The sequence below is a fragment of the Equus przewalskii genome, chromosome 1 (genome assembly GCF_037783145.1).
Source record: "Equus przewalskii isolate Varuska chromosome 1, EquPr2, whole genome shotgun sequence".
NCBI classification, from domain to species: Eukaryota; Metazoa; Chordata; class Mammalia; order Perissodactyla; family Equidae; genus Equus; species Equus przewalskii.
This window is the reverse complement of record NC_091831.1, coordinates 149,918,042-149,934,996: the sequence shown is the minus strand read 5'-3', so window position 1 is coordinate 149,934,996 and position 16,955 is coordinate 149,918,042.

Below are 16,955 nucleotides of genomic sequence, written 5' to 3'. Positions count from 1 at the left end.
GAACCATAGGATCTTGACTTTGTGTGCCACCGAAGTTTTGTGGTTGGTTGTCATGCAGCAATAGCCAGCTGATACACTAAACTAGGTAAAAGTTAGGCTAGACGTTACTCTTGGGAGGTGGCTAATGACTTGAAGGAGGTATGAAGTGGGCTTCTGAGGTGTTGGTAAGTTCCATTTCTTGATCTGGGTGCTAAACACACAGCTGTGTTCAGTTTGTGAAAATTCATTGACTTGTATGTTTATGATCTGTGCATTTTTCTTTATTTGTATTATATTTGGATACAAAAATTTAAAAGATAGGAGACATGGTCCCCACCAACTTTTCAAGTAAAACTTAGCTGGAATAAGACATCCAAAAGAAAAGTTACGAGCATCAGGGACTGAATAAAAATCCAGAATAAACTGATTTTGAGTCGGTATTCAGAAACTGTGATTATTTATTTTGAATTCTACCCACTATGTTTATCAGAAAACACTTAGAATTATTTGGACCATTATTTTTAAATTCTATTAGGCCCAGATAAAATCAAAACATAAGAATATTCTCTGAACCAGTATTTCATTTGGCTTGAGTTTTTGCTTTTCTTCGCATTTAGCTTTAAATTGGCCTTCTTTCAATACGAAAGAATAATTGTTATGGTCATTGATTTTTCAACCGTATGTTTACTGCTAACACGTGAAAGATCAGAGAGCGTGACTTTTCTATGCATAGAAATTAGATATAATTATCATTCGGCATCAGTTGTTTGAGGGGCAATTTATTTTCTCTCTCTATCATCTCTCTCTCTTCACTCCTGATGGGAAGATCAGCATCCAATTGGAAACGTGATTTCTGTGGTTTCCCTGCTGTGGAAACTTCCTTCTCTTTCTAGCTGGTTCCGACTGATTTTGAGGTGCGTGGGAAGATCATCAATTTCATGTGAAAGCAGAAGTACATCTGCTTGAAGGCTGAGATAAAAGGGGAAAGCATGTATCTAAATAATAATACTTATGATTTCCTCCTGCATCTCCCAGAGGAGTAACTTCTGTTTGCTTTTCAAAAAAGACGTACAAACATTTCTGTTGTGATCTTTCTGGAGAAAACGAATTTCTATTTAGTACCGGATTTTCTACCTTGTCCGGGAGCTTCCCCGTCACCTGGCCCTGATGATGGTGTGCGTCACTTTCCACAGCAGATGAGGGCCAGGCACAGTGCCAAGCACTTGACCACAGGAACTTATTTGATCTTGGAAACCTCCCTGTGGGAAGATGCTATCATTATCTCCTTTTGACAAATAAAGATACTGAAGCACAGAGATATTGAATCACTTGCCTAAGGTCACACAGCGAAAAACGAGCCAAGCTTACACTGAACCTTGATGCCTGGCCCTGGAGCATGTGCTCTTGATCACCAAAGCTTGCTTTCACATCATACCTTGAGCTCACAATTTCAAAGGAGCTGTGATAAATCCTCTTTTAAAGCAATTATTTTATAAACAGAGGTAACTCTCCTTAATTTATAGCCTGTGTAAATCTTAATTTTTATGTACATCGGGTTTACTTGATGTGGGAAGGGGCATACCTACAGTATCAATTTATAATAAATGAGATCACACTGAAACTAATGACTCAAAGTTATCTTTTAAAAGTAAGTACTTTAAATGTCTACCTTATTGTCTGTTGTCCTGTTTAGACTACATCACACAATAAACCTGTGTGGTGTTTTTTACTCACTGATAGTTTCATAAATCTATGTCTCACATGTTACGGACCCGTTAGGACAGGCATCAGCTCTCCTCTTTTGTAAGCTGTGGTACCTGGCACGCATGGTGAGAGGGTGTGTGCTCAGCGTATGTGCTTATGGATTGATTGATGGGACTAAAGCAAATGCCTTACAGCTTAGCCGAGATTCTGGAGAGAAAAGGAGTAAAATAAAGGAAACATGGTGTTCTGTGCAATTGACTAGTGGCACGTATGTAAGTTGCTCAAATATTTTCACGGACAGCAAAACAACAGTAGTATTTCCGGTTCTAAAAATTCTTGATCTGTTTCCCCCCTTCTGTATTTCCTAGTCGTGGTCATCTTCCTTCTTCTCTTGTCCTCCTCTACCAGCGTGAATAAAAGCAGAATCACAGAAAGTTTTAGGTCATCCGCCAGACCCCAGTGAGCTGCTTTGATCGTCAGAAGACTAGCTTTCAGGAGGCCATGATTTCCGCTTTCTGTTTTAAAGTCTATTGCATTCCTCTCCCTGGGAATCTCACAAAGCCCCGTCATCTATGCACATCCCTGCATTTCTCATTGTCAGAGGTTGAGTTGCGACATTTTGGACAGGGGGTGAGAAATCTAGAGCTTTCCTGAGGTCCTATAATCTCTACTGTACTGCGTGACCAAATGGGTTGTTTCTGGGGAGACTGTCCCGGCCTCACATTCCTCCCTTGGGCCATGGCTGAAGAGTCACAGCCAAGAGGATTATGGAGTGTACTGGTGACAACTTCTGTGAAGACCATCCACCTCCTTTGTAGTTTCTATCATTAGGACCTGCGGTTCTTGTTTAAAACCAAGTGCTGGTTCTAATGACCTTCAGTGGCAGCACATTCTTGCTCCTTAACCAAATTAGTCACCAACTTCTTCCAAAAATTCGGCTAACATTTACAAGCTTACCTTGTGGGCAAAGCGGTATCATAGGTGTATCAGGACCCGCAAAGGTGAGAGAGCAGATCTGTCCTCTGGGCGTCTGGGTCTGTCGGACCGGGCGGCGCGATACACATCACCCAATCACTCTAATACTGTGATATGTGGGCTCTGATGAGGGAGGGCACAGTGGGATAAAGTTAAAGGGTGGGATAGGCTAATTTTGACAAGGGGAGTTAGGGAGGCCTTTTCTTGGAAATAGGATTCATCGATCACTTTGAAGAAAACATGACTTTCAATTCCCATCTTAGTCTGGCAATTATTAATTCACTCCAAATTTGCTGCAAGTGCATTTAATTAATCTTCCAGCCTCCAGCCTTTCTCCACCAAGAACCTTCTAGCCCATGGCCACAATTAATGCTCCAGGGTCACCCAGACAGTTCTTGGGCCAAAAGGGGTTCCTCCTTTGGGTAACTGTGTGCACCCCACTCCCCATTATCCAAGACATTTTCTTCCTGGATTCAGACTTTGGTCAATGTTACAATGATCCTGACTTTCAGAGTTCACATGAAAGGTCTGGGGAAGAAAGCAGCCATAGACTATATACAAATTGGATTATTTCTTCATTCGAAAATGGTCTACCCAAAAGAAAACCTGGTAACTGTCAGCAAACTTTGGGAGCGAAGAATGTTTACCTTTGATGATCTGGAGCTGGAGTCGCATCTCTTGTAAGCAGTGCAGGACTAACAACGCAAGGCTTTTACTGAGTCTGTGCTCCCTTCTCAATAAGATACAGCTGTGCTGCTCCAGGGGCTCCCAATTGTGGGCCCATAGACCGGCTGCCTTCAGAATCACCTGGGGAGAATTTTGAACCTGTCATTTCTTGGGTTCCAACCCTAGAGATTCCGTCACAGCAGATCTGGGAGTAGGGCTTGGAAATCTGTTTTCGAAAAGCTCTCCAAGGGATTCTGTGTAAGGCAGGTTTGGAAATGACTGTTGCCGGTCAAATTCCTGGAGACTAGTGATCCTGGGTTAAAGCGCTCACACAATTTCGGTTTCGGGGGGGCCCTTACCCATATGATCTGTTGCTGACTTTGGGGGGAGAAAAGAATGGCTTGTTCGGCAAGGTTGATAGTGGGCACCATGAGTTAGCTGGGCACTCTTGGCTTGTTTCCATTTGAGAGAATATTTCCTGTGAGTATGAGATACTATTCATGAAGCAAGATTTGGATGAATCCTTTTTGTACATCTAGTACGGTTTCATGCAAACCACAACAACTTAGCGATCGCCTATGTGTCCTCATTTACTGCACAGACAGTATGTAATCTCAAGGGATCCTAGAAAAAGAAATCAACTGCATTGGTTGCCATTTTTATACAGTCCACTTTTCATTTTCCTCCTTCCCTTCTTTTTGTATGCTTATCATCATGATTGATGATCTACTTTTATCCTTCTGCTGGTATTCTACTGGAGGTTTTCTCACGTTGTTACAGAGGACTTTTTCATCTTCTCTTTGAACGCCTGCATGTTTTTATTAGCTTTTAGAGTACCTGCATTTACACCACACTGGCGGATTTTAATACTTGGCAACAATCGATGCCCTGAGGATTGTTGGGAAAGCCACACTCACACTTTCATATTCTAGGTGTGGTTCGTTGACATCATTGCTGGCTTGGCGTACTTAATGGCCTGAAAGTTGCACTTAGAAGTGTTCAACGGTTCTCTGATGCGCCTCACTTTCTCAGTGCAACACACCAGATGGGCCAGGAGATGGTGCTGTGGGTCAACTTTTCCCCCACATCCTGCAACGCTCGTGGTTCTCTGAGAAGCCAGGTGAAATATCATGAGATAAAGCTTTCATTTCTTTCCTATTGGCGCTAATAAACTGCTCAGGTCTGCAAGATAAATGAAAGGTTTAAAATTAAAAAAAAAAATTAACACTTAACAGTAAACATTTTAGTTAGGGGTGAAAAATGGTGATGGACTGACTTTGAACCCTGTTGTAAAGAGATCAGATCTGAACCTCACACTTAACTTGAACTTGGAGAAGGTAGTGAGTTGAGTGTTTACCGGCAACTTCCGTTGTTAAGAAAGAGGTCAGAGAAAACTTTTGAGGATGCCTGGAGACCAGGCTGGGGCTTCCGGCTACACAAAGACCAGCACAGAGAAGTGATTACAATACAAATGGAGTTCCAAAAAATACACATACTTACGCTGTCCTTGGTTTAACCATGAAAATGTTAGATAAAAGTTGGTATCTACAAAATTAGCATGAGGAAAACATCTGGTGCCAAGGGCCATGGGATTTTGCCCAAGTCCTTTGTAACTGCTAACGCAGTTGGCTCCCTTTCCTAGGCATTCTGAGATAATGCTAACAGACTGGTTTTCCTCTTGTGTATTTATAACTTCTTCTGGTATTTGTAGTTAGAATGTGGCCTGCTGGAATGAATTTTCCTTTCCTATTTGCATGTAAATAACATGACCATGACCCTGTAAATTTCCCACAGGCTGTTCTAGAAATAGGGTGTTATTATCCCCGGGGGGATCCCTGCACCCTTCCTAAGGGTGTCTAAGCCAATTAGCTCAGTGGGTTTGAGCATGGCTCTGAGACGTCTAAAGTCACAGTAACCATCTGTGGCAAGATCGGTCAAGTTAGAAAAGAGAGAGGCTGTGTACTCCAGGCACCAAGAGGAATGAGCTCTACCCCAGGAAAAATGGGAGTTATGGAAAAATATAATAAGCATGGCTCAATGTCCCTTGATGCTTAACAGAACAGGCACTCAGTGACATCATCACCAACTGCAGAGCCACTTTGTCTATAGAGGGCAACTACCTTCCTAGGAATAGAGTCGTATGAATCCATGATTTGTGGCTCAGAGTTTTATTTCTGTGACTCTGCACATGACTACCTGTGTCTCCTAAATTTTTTACCATCACACACGGCAATTAGGAAGAAATGGAAAGATAACTATGCTCATTGACGGAATCAGGAAATAATGTCATCCTCAGTGGGTGACTCTCCCACTGGAGGGCCTCCACTGCTGCAAAATTTTGGAGAAACTGTGCAAAATATGTTTTTCATCATTTTCGCATGCTTCATACTGGGTGTCTCTATCAGCCACTGCAATCCAGATGTGTACTTGAGATTTATAGTTATTTACTGGGGAAGCAAAATCTCATGTGCAACAGGAAAGGGATTTTTCATATAAAGAATAAATATTTGTGTTCTAGTTGGAGAAGAAAGTGCCTTCCTGAGGTGAGTTTCTGCTGCTGGCTGGTTGAATGTCTGGTGCATAATAATGGCTCACATTCTTTGACCAAGGGATAGACTCAGTGCTAAGCAAGGTACAAACATTACTTCTTTTCATCCTCAAGACCTGTGAAGTAGGTACTGTTACTATCTGTATTTTTAAGGATGAGGTCATAGACTTTCAAAGATGAAGTAAGTTCTCTGGTTAGTAAATGGCAGAGCCGTGATTTGAACCCAGGCCATGTAATTCCAGGGGCATGTTCTTAAACACCACCCTCTTCTGTTCAGCCTACAGTTTATCAGAGACAACTTAATTTCAATCTGATTCCCTTTTTTTTGTCCAAACAGAATTACATCCTTGTAATTCTGTAAGTGGGAAGTAGGCCCCACTTTCTGTGTTTGGATATGCCGCCATACTTCTCTTCAACAGGCTACAGGTATGTAGTGAGGTTAGGAATCACAAGGTCAGTGTGTGACCAAACCAGGTTCATTTTTGCCCATTGCCCAGAGAGCTAAACACTGAGATGATGAGATTGCAGCAGAGAGAGGGTTTAATCACAAGGCAGCCAAGTGAGGAAGCAGGAGAATGAGTCTCAAACCCACCTCTCTGAAAATAGAGACTCAGGGATATTCATGGGGTAAAGGGAAAAGTGGTCTGAAATGTGGAGATAGGTGATTGGAGGTGAAGAGAGGGGAGGTAATTGATGATGTGCCCAAGCATAGTCAGACTGCATGCCTCTTCGTAGGATGCATGCTCATAAAATGGTGGCATGAGCACAATCTGAGGGTGGAGTTTTTAGCCTCTCAAAGTCAAATGATCACTTATTGGACATCTGCATGGGCCCAGTTGATGAGTTGGTGGTCTCAACCAGCCTGGAGTGGACAAAGGGATTCTAATTCCTGAAGAACAGCTCACACACGATTACCCTGGTGACCCAGACTCCAGGAAGATATTATCTATAGGAACCTCGTGGGAGTCAGATAGCATATTGCCTAAACAGCACAGTTAATAATGGGTGGGTTAAACAGCTAAAAGCTATAATCAGTAATTGCAAAAAGGAAAGAAAACTTTAGTTCCTGGCTACTTAATCCTCAATGACTAACTGTTTGCTGGTTTCAAGTGTTTTGTTTTTCAGTAAGTCTGGTGTGTGTAACATCTCTCCTTGGAATGTGAGGCCACCTTTCCTCTATCGTTCTCAGCTTGAGACTTTGTCAAAAATTCTAGACGACAGGAAACTACCCATTCTATACTCTGTTACAGGGGAATACGCCACTCATCTTAGTGCTCAGCAGAATGGAAGTCCTACAGTTAATTGGGAATATCCTCCCAAGAGGGCATTTAGGGATATATGTATTGTTACTTGAGCATATTCTCTGGGGTTTCATTCATTCAAAGTTTCCCCTTATCTCTTGCAAAGGAAATTCTTCCATATTAATTGCCAAGAAGATAATTTTTTTCTCCATATCATTTATACATGCAACTTTAAAGCAAAACATAAATAAACAAGAATTTGTTTTAAATGTTTAACTTGGGTGCATGCTTTTAAAAGTTTAGAAGCTACTGGGGGCCAGCCCCGTGGCCTAGTGGTTATGTTCACATGCACTCCACTTCTGCAGCCTGGGTTCAGTTCCCTGGTGCAGACCTACACCACTCATCAGTGGCCATGCTGTGGCAGCGATCCACACACATAACAGAAGAAGATTGGCACAGATGTTAGCTCAGGGTTAATCTTCCTCAGGTCAAAAGAGGAAGATTGGCCACAGATGTTAGCTCAGGGGAATCTTCCTCAGCAAAAAAAAAAACCACAAAAAACAAAAAATTAGAAATACTGCCACTCCCTTTGTTTGGAGGTTCCTTGTTAATTCCCTGGGGAGGCCTTCTCCTCTAGGAGTATCTGCCTTGGGAAGACAATGTGGTACTTTGCTACAGGTACTTGGATAAAAAGTATGCCATCACAGACAGGTGCGTTAGGGAAGGTTTCACAGAAGTTAGACCTGAGTTTGACCTTGAAGGAAGTGCAGAATTTAGACTGATAAAGAAGTGGGGTCGGGTGCATCATGTGGAGAAAAAAGCCAAATGAGTCAAGATTAAGTGCTGGAATTGAGCCTATTGGTATAGACTAGGAAGCCTGACAGGAGTAGAAGGGAACTTGTCTGTATGGAATGGGGGTAGGGATATGGTTTGAATGGACGAGAACATGAAATGAATGGAGCGTATTGTGGAGTTGGTGGGATACCAATGGCAGTATTTGAGTGTGGACATGTCTTTGGAAACCATCTATTGGAAACTTCACATCTTATACCTGAGGCAATGGAGAGTGAGGGTGGTGAGACAATATGCCCAGGCTCTCAGAGGGAATGGGTGGCAACAGGGCCATTCAGTGCTTGCTCCTTGCTACATTCCTGTCTCTGTGCTTGGTCTGAGCATAAACATGAAGCCATTGTGGGCCAGGAAGCTCTGCCATGATACAGTACCAGTTTGTTGGATGTGTTGAATAGGGAGAAAATAGAAAAGCAGATGGGGCTGGCCGGTGGTGTAGTGCTTAAGTTCACTTAAGCTCACGCGCTTTGCTTTGGTGGCCCAGGGTTCGTGGGTTTGGCTCCTGGGTGCAGACCTACACACTGCTCATCAAGCCGTACTGTGGCGGTGTCCCACATACAAAATAGAGGAAGACTGACACAGATGTTAGCTCAGAGACAATCTTCCTCATCAAGAAAAAAAAAGGAAAATAGAAATTAGAAGGAGAACTATCATTATATTAAAAGCTTGAGGTATGTATTGTGGCTGGCCTGTTGGCAGGGGGACAAAGGAGATAATCAGATATATTAAAAGAGAAGGTGGTTGGACCCAATATAGGGTCCAGAGAAGAGGAATGTAAGCTGATTTCAAATTTCAAATTTTGGGTTCTTATAGAATAGTGTCTGGGGGCTGGAGGGGAAGATTCTGAGTTTGAGTCTGGAAATGTTTGGTGAACAGACCTGGTGATAGACCGCTGGAAGCAGCCATTCATTCATTCATTCATCCAGGGGATATTTGTTGAATGCCTGCTATGAGCTACTGTGCTGGGTGCTGGGGATACACTGGTAAACAGTAAGATGCGCTTGGATGGGGACCTCCTGAAGCTCTCATTCTGCTGTTTCCTGGTGGGGAAACATGGCCTTGGGTGAGAGGCACAGCTTGGAGCAATGGCTCTAGGAGCCGTCAACATCTGTGCTGCTTGGCGGCAGTGAGCTCTTGCAGGCAGTGAGCACACAGTGAACTGCGGAGGGCTGTGGACAGAGCCTGCAGCCCCCTCATTGTTGCAGGAAAGATGCCACCCTTATCAACAGGTTATGAGTTTTAAATACATTGTTCTAAGAGTTTTAAAACCATTTTTCCTCGCATTTCTTTTTATTGAAATCAATTATTTCAGTTCAGCCTCACCAAAGAATTCTCTAACATTCAAGTGAATAGCGTGAATATTTCACAGGCTGTCAATGGGGTGAATGTATCCGCTGACCCCAGATAAAAGGTGACAGACTCTATCTTAAACATTCCCTGGCCCACTGAGCCAGCACCAGCACCTTTTCTTGGTTTCATTTGCCAGGATTCTTCAAGGTTGGCCCTAGCTCCACCAAGCGGTGTTAAGTGCTAAATCCTCTCTCTCTTTTTTGTTTCTCCTTAGGTTTTTTTTTTTTTTTTCCGAGGAAGGTCAGCCCTGAGCTAACTACTGCCAATCTTCCTCTTTTTGCTGAGGAAGACTGGCCCTGAGCTAACATCCATGCCCATCTTCCTCTACCTTATACGTGGGACACCTACCACAGCATGGCTTTCTGAGCGGTGCCATGTCCGCACCCAGGATCCAAACCAGTGAACCCCGGGCCTCTGAAGCGGAACATACGAACTTAACCACTGCCCCACCGGGCCAGCCCCTCTCCTTAGTTTTAACTCAAGCTTGGACTGGCCTTTGGGGAGATTATGAAATTCTAACCAATGGGGTCCCTAAGGGGCTTAAGCGGTTAAGGGCAGGCCTGGGGGCACCCCACAGTCTCCTGCTTAAATAATCAGATGTTAATAAATACTACAATTAGCATTGATTTACATTTTCAAAGCCTTATTTACCACTTCATTATATTATAAGGATTAATTTTAAGTAAAACTTCTGAAGAACCCACAGAATCAGTCACAATGTAGAGCTTGCAGGTAAAAGATCAATTATTAAAAGCATATTTATAATGAAAAACATGGAGAAATTGTCTTAAAGATCGAAGTTCTTAACAGTCTTTTCTAGAAAACTCCTCCTGGGGTGGGATGGGTATTGAGAAGAACTATAGAAGTTCACCGTTTGGAAGACTGCCATGATTCATGATCTGAAGAAATTTTTAAATTCCTCAAGGGCAGGAGGGAGCTATTTTCCATACCCTCGTCTGTTCTGCCAGCTTTTCGTCCTGTTTTTCCTGTGTCATCGTATGTGTGCACTGTCTTTCCCTTCTTGTCTGGGGAAATGCTTGGTACGTTGGCATCTCCTCTTCCCTCTTTAACTGCAAATCGCTCTATCCTTCCTCTCATTTTTCTTTCCCAGGACAGAGTATCTCAAAATTTTGTTCCCCCCTGCTCTGATCCTTCATGATTTATTTTAAAGTTTCACTCGCAGAATGGCATTACTTCCTTTATGTTGTGGTTCCTGTCGGGAACGGGCAAAAATGTCTCACTGTGTCCCCCACATCTAGACAACAATCATCTTTGTGCCTGGAACATCGGGCGGGGAAGGTCAGCTCTCGGAGCTGCGGATCTCAATTCACAGCAGCGTGTCCCAAATCTTTTCCGAGGTGCCCTGCAAATAATTGTCAACCACGAGTCATCTTAGCATGAAAATGTGTGAATGAGAATTTTTGAAAAATAAAATCAGAGAGAATTGCAAATTATCCCTCTAATCAGTCATCCTCACTCTTTGCATTCCACTGTTTTCTGGAAAAGAAGAGAAAGCCACAGAGTTGCAGAAGTGAATCAGAAATGAACATAACCCACAGTCAATCTGGTACCTACAAGGGACGTATTCACATGTGTGTTTATTTATTATTTTGGGGGGTGGGAGATGGGATCTGCATCATGAAGCTATCTGGAAAAAATTTTTAGATTTTATTTGATAATGAATCAAATAACTTTGAGGTCTGCATCCTGTCTCCTCGGGAATATTGAAGTCCCTTGAGTGACATAGAACTAAAAGGAATTTCTCTCATAGGGTAGTTAAGTCAAAAAGTATTGACTGAACACAATTCATAATCAACTAGATGAATCTAACTTCGTCAAACACACTTTGCTATTCAGACACCTGCCCAGACAGCTCGGCCCTGCCCGTCATCGGGCAGCGCTTACTGCTTCCCTCCCTGCCTGTCTTTCTTTCTTTCTCCTTGCTTTCCCGCTCTCCTTTCCTCCCTCCCTGCCTCACTCCCTCACCGGACTCCATCTTTCCTCTTTTCTGAACAGAAAGTCTGTCTTCCTACAGCGTGGCTCTGTGCCAGAAATAATGGGAACGGTGGAAAATTTGCTTGTGGTTAGAGGTGAAGCCGACAGCGAGGGGAGCGTGCCCCTGGCTCTCCTCGCCTCCAGACACCCTCCTCCCCAGGTATGCACCCGGGCTGGGGGCAGGGAGCACAGGAGTGGTGGCCAGGAGAGCAAGGACCTTCTTGTTGGCTCTTGCTGCCTGCTGTGTGCTCAGAAACAGCAACGAAAAACACTTTCTCTGGAGATCCTGGAAGGATGGGAGGGCACCAAGCAAACAAAGTTTTTCCTTCTTCCAGAGAGAGCTACTGGATGCCAGAGAAAGGCCCCTGAAGGGCACGAGGTTCCCCCTCCTGGACCCCCAGCACACATAGGGGCCCAGGGGAGTAAATACCTCCATGCCTTCTGGGCCCATCTGGCCCTGTTAAAACTCTGCCCCTGTGTGTTTGGGTTAGTCCGTTAGAGAATTTCCAGGACTCTTGAGATGCTTGTGGGTACCCTGGAATTTCCTGAGGCCTGGCTGCTGAGATCTCTAGCCAGCTTCAGGGATCTATGCCTTCTGGGAGCGACAAAGACATTTGTGTAAAAGTGGGTCGCAGGAAATCCTTAGAAATTCTTTGAACCTTAAATTCTCTATAAAGTCCAAATATACCAACTGTGAAAGCTGTAGGGTATAGCAGAGAAGGCCTAAATCTCAACCAAGCCAGAGCTAGGTAGGCAGCTGTCACATGTCTTTGGCTCACCTGAAAAGCCAGATTTTTGATATTTGTTGGTACAGGCCCATGTGACTTACAAGATCAACTCCCATTTTCATAGTTCTCTTTGAGGTTAAAGGGGAATGGCTTTATGGGGCTCATTGCAATTCCCAAGGTCTCATGGGCTAAGACACAAAACAGTGGATGTTCTGAATGAGACTTAATGGACCACTCCTATCAGAGGCTAGGCCTCAGTTTCTCCAAGGGAAAGCTCAGAAATGGCCACCTGTGCTCTTCTTTTGGGCGGAAACAGAAAGGTCACTCTTGCTTAAGCCACAATGCAAGCACACATGGGAACACATTTGGGGGCTACCACTTTTCCTCAACTTTCAGTAATATTAGCATATTCCTTTCTCATGGACCAAATCTTTTTGTCAATTTTGATTCACTTAAAAAATATTCGCTAAACATGTGCCAGATTGTTTATTGGGTAGTGGGGAAATAACGGTGAGCAAGATAGTCCCAGGTCCCTGCCTCTTAAAAGTATAAAGTCACCATAAAGCAGGACAGAGAGTCCCTCTGATGCCACACTTAGGGGCACAAGCTCCAGAGCCTGGACGATATTGCTGTTCTTGTCCTGCTCTCCCTCTAGACGCTGTGACTTCAGTGGTAGGTGAATCAGCCCCAACTTTGGCCCCAGCCCCTCCAGTTTCGGCTTTTCTAAGGGAGATGTTTGGGGAGGGCAAAGAACCAGCTTCCAAAACCAGAATGCGGTGCTGTAGGCACCCTCTTTTGATAGCCACTTGATGTTGTTCTCCTAATGGTAACACTTTCTGCAAAGCCTGCATGACTTACATTGCTTCCTAGAAGCAAAACAAGTGTGTAAATGCCATCACTGCACTCTTACGAAGTCCCAATTTTTCACTTTCTTTCTAATCATTATAATTCTATCCATTAAGGATCTTGCGCCCAAGGAGTTTACTATCTGGTCAAGGAAACAACCCACACAGACATGAGAGCATCTGCGAGGGGTGCCAGGCGAGGCAGCGGGAAGCAGATGAGAGGTAGTTCTTGTGGGCTGAAATAACCAATGACTGCTTCGCCAAGGGGATGACACGGCATTTGGAGCAGGAAAGAGAGATCAAATGTGGTCGAGGGAGAGTATTTTCGTTAGGGGAAAAGTACGTGTACAGGTGCAGAGAAAGAAATATTTGTGGCATGTGAGGTGGTGAGGAGGAGAGTGGCCCACCTGGAGGTCTGAGTTTGGTTTGGATGACACCCAAATGCTCTGTCCAGAGACACCACCCAGGGATCTCACGGCTCATGGAGAATTTGTGGAGAAAGTAACGCATGTGGCCCTTTGCCCATCACTGCCCCCACCAGAAAGCAATCAAGGGTAGAAATGAGGAGAAAACAGCTCATTTCCTCATCCTTCGCTTAAAGCATCAATTTTCCATGGGCAATTTTGTAATTTAAGAATTTTCCTGTGCTAAGGAGTAGGCGAGTTTCTTTAGTAAACAACAGGTCTCTCGGATGAAGGAAATATTCACACACTCATGTGCTTGAAGAGGTCATATTGAATCCCCGCAGTATTCCATAGTACCCTTCACGGATCGGGATGGAAAAGCAGAGTTCCCTTAATGGCCACAGCCACATGTTACATGTCTCCAAAGAAAAAGGCCCTAAACTGCCAAGAACTTTGGCCAAGAAAGACCATAAAAGGTACATTGCTCTTTCAAGGTGATGCAGTGGGTACAAAGCTGTTCTGTCTGAGATTTGTGAAGCTGCCTGTGCACGGGTTGGGTTGTGAATTTGACTGGCAGCCAATTGTAAGCCAGCAGTGCTGAAAACCTGTTCTATATATCCACACCAACATATATGCATGGCATCATTGTGGACAAAGCTGGTAATCAAGAGCATCCTGTGTGAGGACAATTGCATCATAGAATAAATACTGGGCTCAAATACCACCGCCATCTGAGACTTTTCCAAAGAACTCTTTCAACATTCATCATCATGAGCATTAGACAGTGCTCTGTTTGTGCTGCCTGAGGTTTCCTCTTCCCCATAGATGCGGGGAAGTCTTCTCTGGTGAAACATAATTAATTCCAAGGTTCTGGAAGCCTTAGATTCATTTTTCCTCCAGGCAGTGAGAGGGAAGAGCAAGCTCAAGAGATGAACCTCTTAGGGCATTTCCAGTCTAGTCTTAATCTACAAAATAAGTAATCCTGCCTCTCTCTCAGAAAGAGGGCTCCCTCCCCTTCCACCCCTTTGCAAACCTCTATCTCCTTTCTTCCCAAAGCAAATCTTCCTTGGCAAGCTGCTCAAATTACACTTCCCAGTACATGCCATGAGCATTTTGACCTCCATACCTTGATGCCTCCCATTCCTCTCAGCCTGGAGTTCCCTTTCCATGATCTCTGGTTATAGCTATCAAGTCCAGCTTTAAAGATTCATCCCAAAGGTCTCTTCCTCAGAGGAACTTTCTTGATCACCGCAGTATGATTAAAAGGCTCCTGACATTTAGCAGCCATAGCTTCACTGAGTGACATCAAGTAGTAACTGTAGCATCGTGTGTGACATGTGGCCTCGTGTAATTATTGTCTTTGAGTTATCTCCCTAACCCAAAAGCTTATCCAGAGAGAGGATGGACCATGGATGATTCATTTTCTATGCCCTAATATTCAGGTTTCTTTGTGTGTAATTTTTAGATACCCATTGGTTCTCCAAGTCAATGTAGATATATTTAAAATGCACGTTAGTTGGGGTTTGCAGGATTCAATGAAGAGATGAGCTTTTGCGAAAATAACCTGTCTCAGACAACAAGGAAACAGGACTAGCCTTTATGTGTGCAATGTTCTTTTAATTTTTTGCTGAATTCAAGACATATTTAATTTGTGATTCAGAGCTAGTGCACTGAACATCTGAAGCCTGAACAGAGCCTGCCACTGACTGATATGGAGGTGGATGCGAACTGGGAAAGAGAAGAGGGGGACATATTCTCAGGTAGGGGTGAGGGGTGGAGGCCATGACAGGCTATGATGGGAGTAGCGAGCCAGGACATTGCTTTGGGATCTGTCCAGTTCTAGCCCACTGAGGTTTGGGGAGAAATCTTTAGTTAGGATGAGGAATAGGGGAGCAACAAATGTGTTTCAACCTAAACTTCTTACAGCCTCTGCTCATTCTCCTCTGCGTCACTCTTGCTGCTCATAGTTCACGCCATCCACACTAGAACTGATCACTTCCTTCTTTGGGGGCCCTTAAACTGTACTAACTCAAAAATCACTTTTTTTTTTTTCTGCCAATGGAAGATTAGCTCTGAGCTAATATCTGTTGCCAATCTTTCTCTCTCTCTTTTTTTTTTTTGCTTGAGGAAGATTAGCCCTGAGCTGACATGTGTGCCAATCTTCCTCCACTTTATATGCAGGTTGCTGCTACAGCATGGCTGACAAGTGGTGTAGATCTGTGCCCAGGATCCAAACCTGCGAACCTGGGCCACTGAAGTGGAGCGGGCTGAACTTAACCACTGGGCCATGGGGCCAGGTCCCTCAAAATTCACTTTTTGTATTGAGATATAATTCACATGCTATGAAATTCATCCATTTCAAAGGTACAATTCAGTGATTTCTAGTATGTTCCCAAAGTTGTACAGCCATTACTGCTAGTTACAAAAGAATTTTCATCACCCCAAGAAGAAACTCCATATCCTTCAGCAGTCACGTCCCATCCTCCCTCCACTTCCCTCAACTCCTGGAAACCACTAACCTGCTTTCTGTCTCTGCGGAGTTGCCTATTCTGGACGCTTCATTTAAATGGAATCATACAATCTGTAGCCTTTCATATTTGGTTTCTTTCTCTTAGGATAATGTTTTCAAGGTTCATCTAGACTGTAGCGTGAATCAGTACTCCATTCCTTTACATGGCCGCATGATATTCCATTGTGTGGATATACCTTTTTTATCCATTCATCAGTTGATGGACATTTGGATCGTCTCCACTTTTTGGCTGTTCTGAATAATGTTGCTATGAAAACTGTACAAGTATTTTTGAGGACATAGGTTTTAAATTCTCTTGGGTATATACCTGGGAGTGGAATTGCTGGGTCATATGGTAACTCTCTGTTAATTTTTGAGGAACTGACAGACTGTTTTCCAAAGTGCACCACTTTACATTCCCACCTTCAGTGTATAAGGATTTCAATTTCTCCACATCCTCACCAATACATCTTATTGTCTTTTTGATTATAGCCATCCTAGTGTGTGTGGAGTGGTATTTCATTGTGGTTTTGATTTGGATTTCCCTAATAATGTTGAGAGTTTTCTTCATGTTTCTTGACCATTTGTCTATCTTCTTTGGAGAGATATCTGTTGAACTTTTTTACACATTTTTAAATTGGATTACTTTTTCTTTTTATTATTGAGTTGCAAGAGTTCTATAAATATTCTCAAAATTCATTTTTTTTTTTTTTTTGAGGAAGACTAGCCCTGAGCTAACATCTGTGGCCAATCCTCCTCTTTTTGCTGAGGAAGACTGTCCCTGAGCTAACATCGTGCCCATCTTCCTCTACTTTATATGTGGGACGCCTACCACAGCATGGCTTTCTGAGTGGTGCCATGTCCACACCCGGGATCCGAACCAGTGAACCTCGGGCCGCCGAAGCGGAAGGTATGCACTTAACTGCTGCGCGACCGGGCCAGCCCTCAAAGTTCACTTTTAATTGCCTATTTATCAACTGATTACCACAATAGGTTCTCTTACAGTACAATCCTCAGCACACTGACTTCCTGCACTACTTTTTAAAGTTAAGAATAGTTTTGTCTTGCTTGACAATACTTGAAAACTTCGCTCTTAGGAGTCTCTCCTATCTCTGTGCTCTCACCTGCCTATGACCACTGTATCTGTGTAATAAAAAGAAGG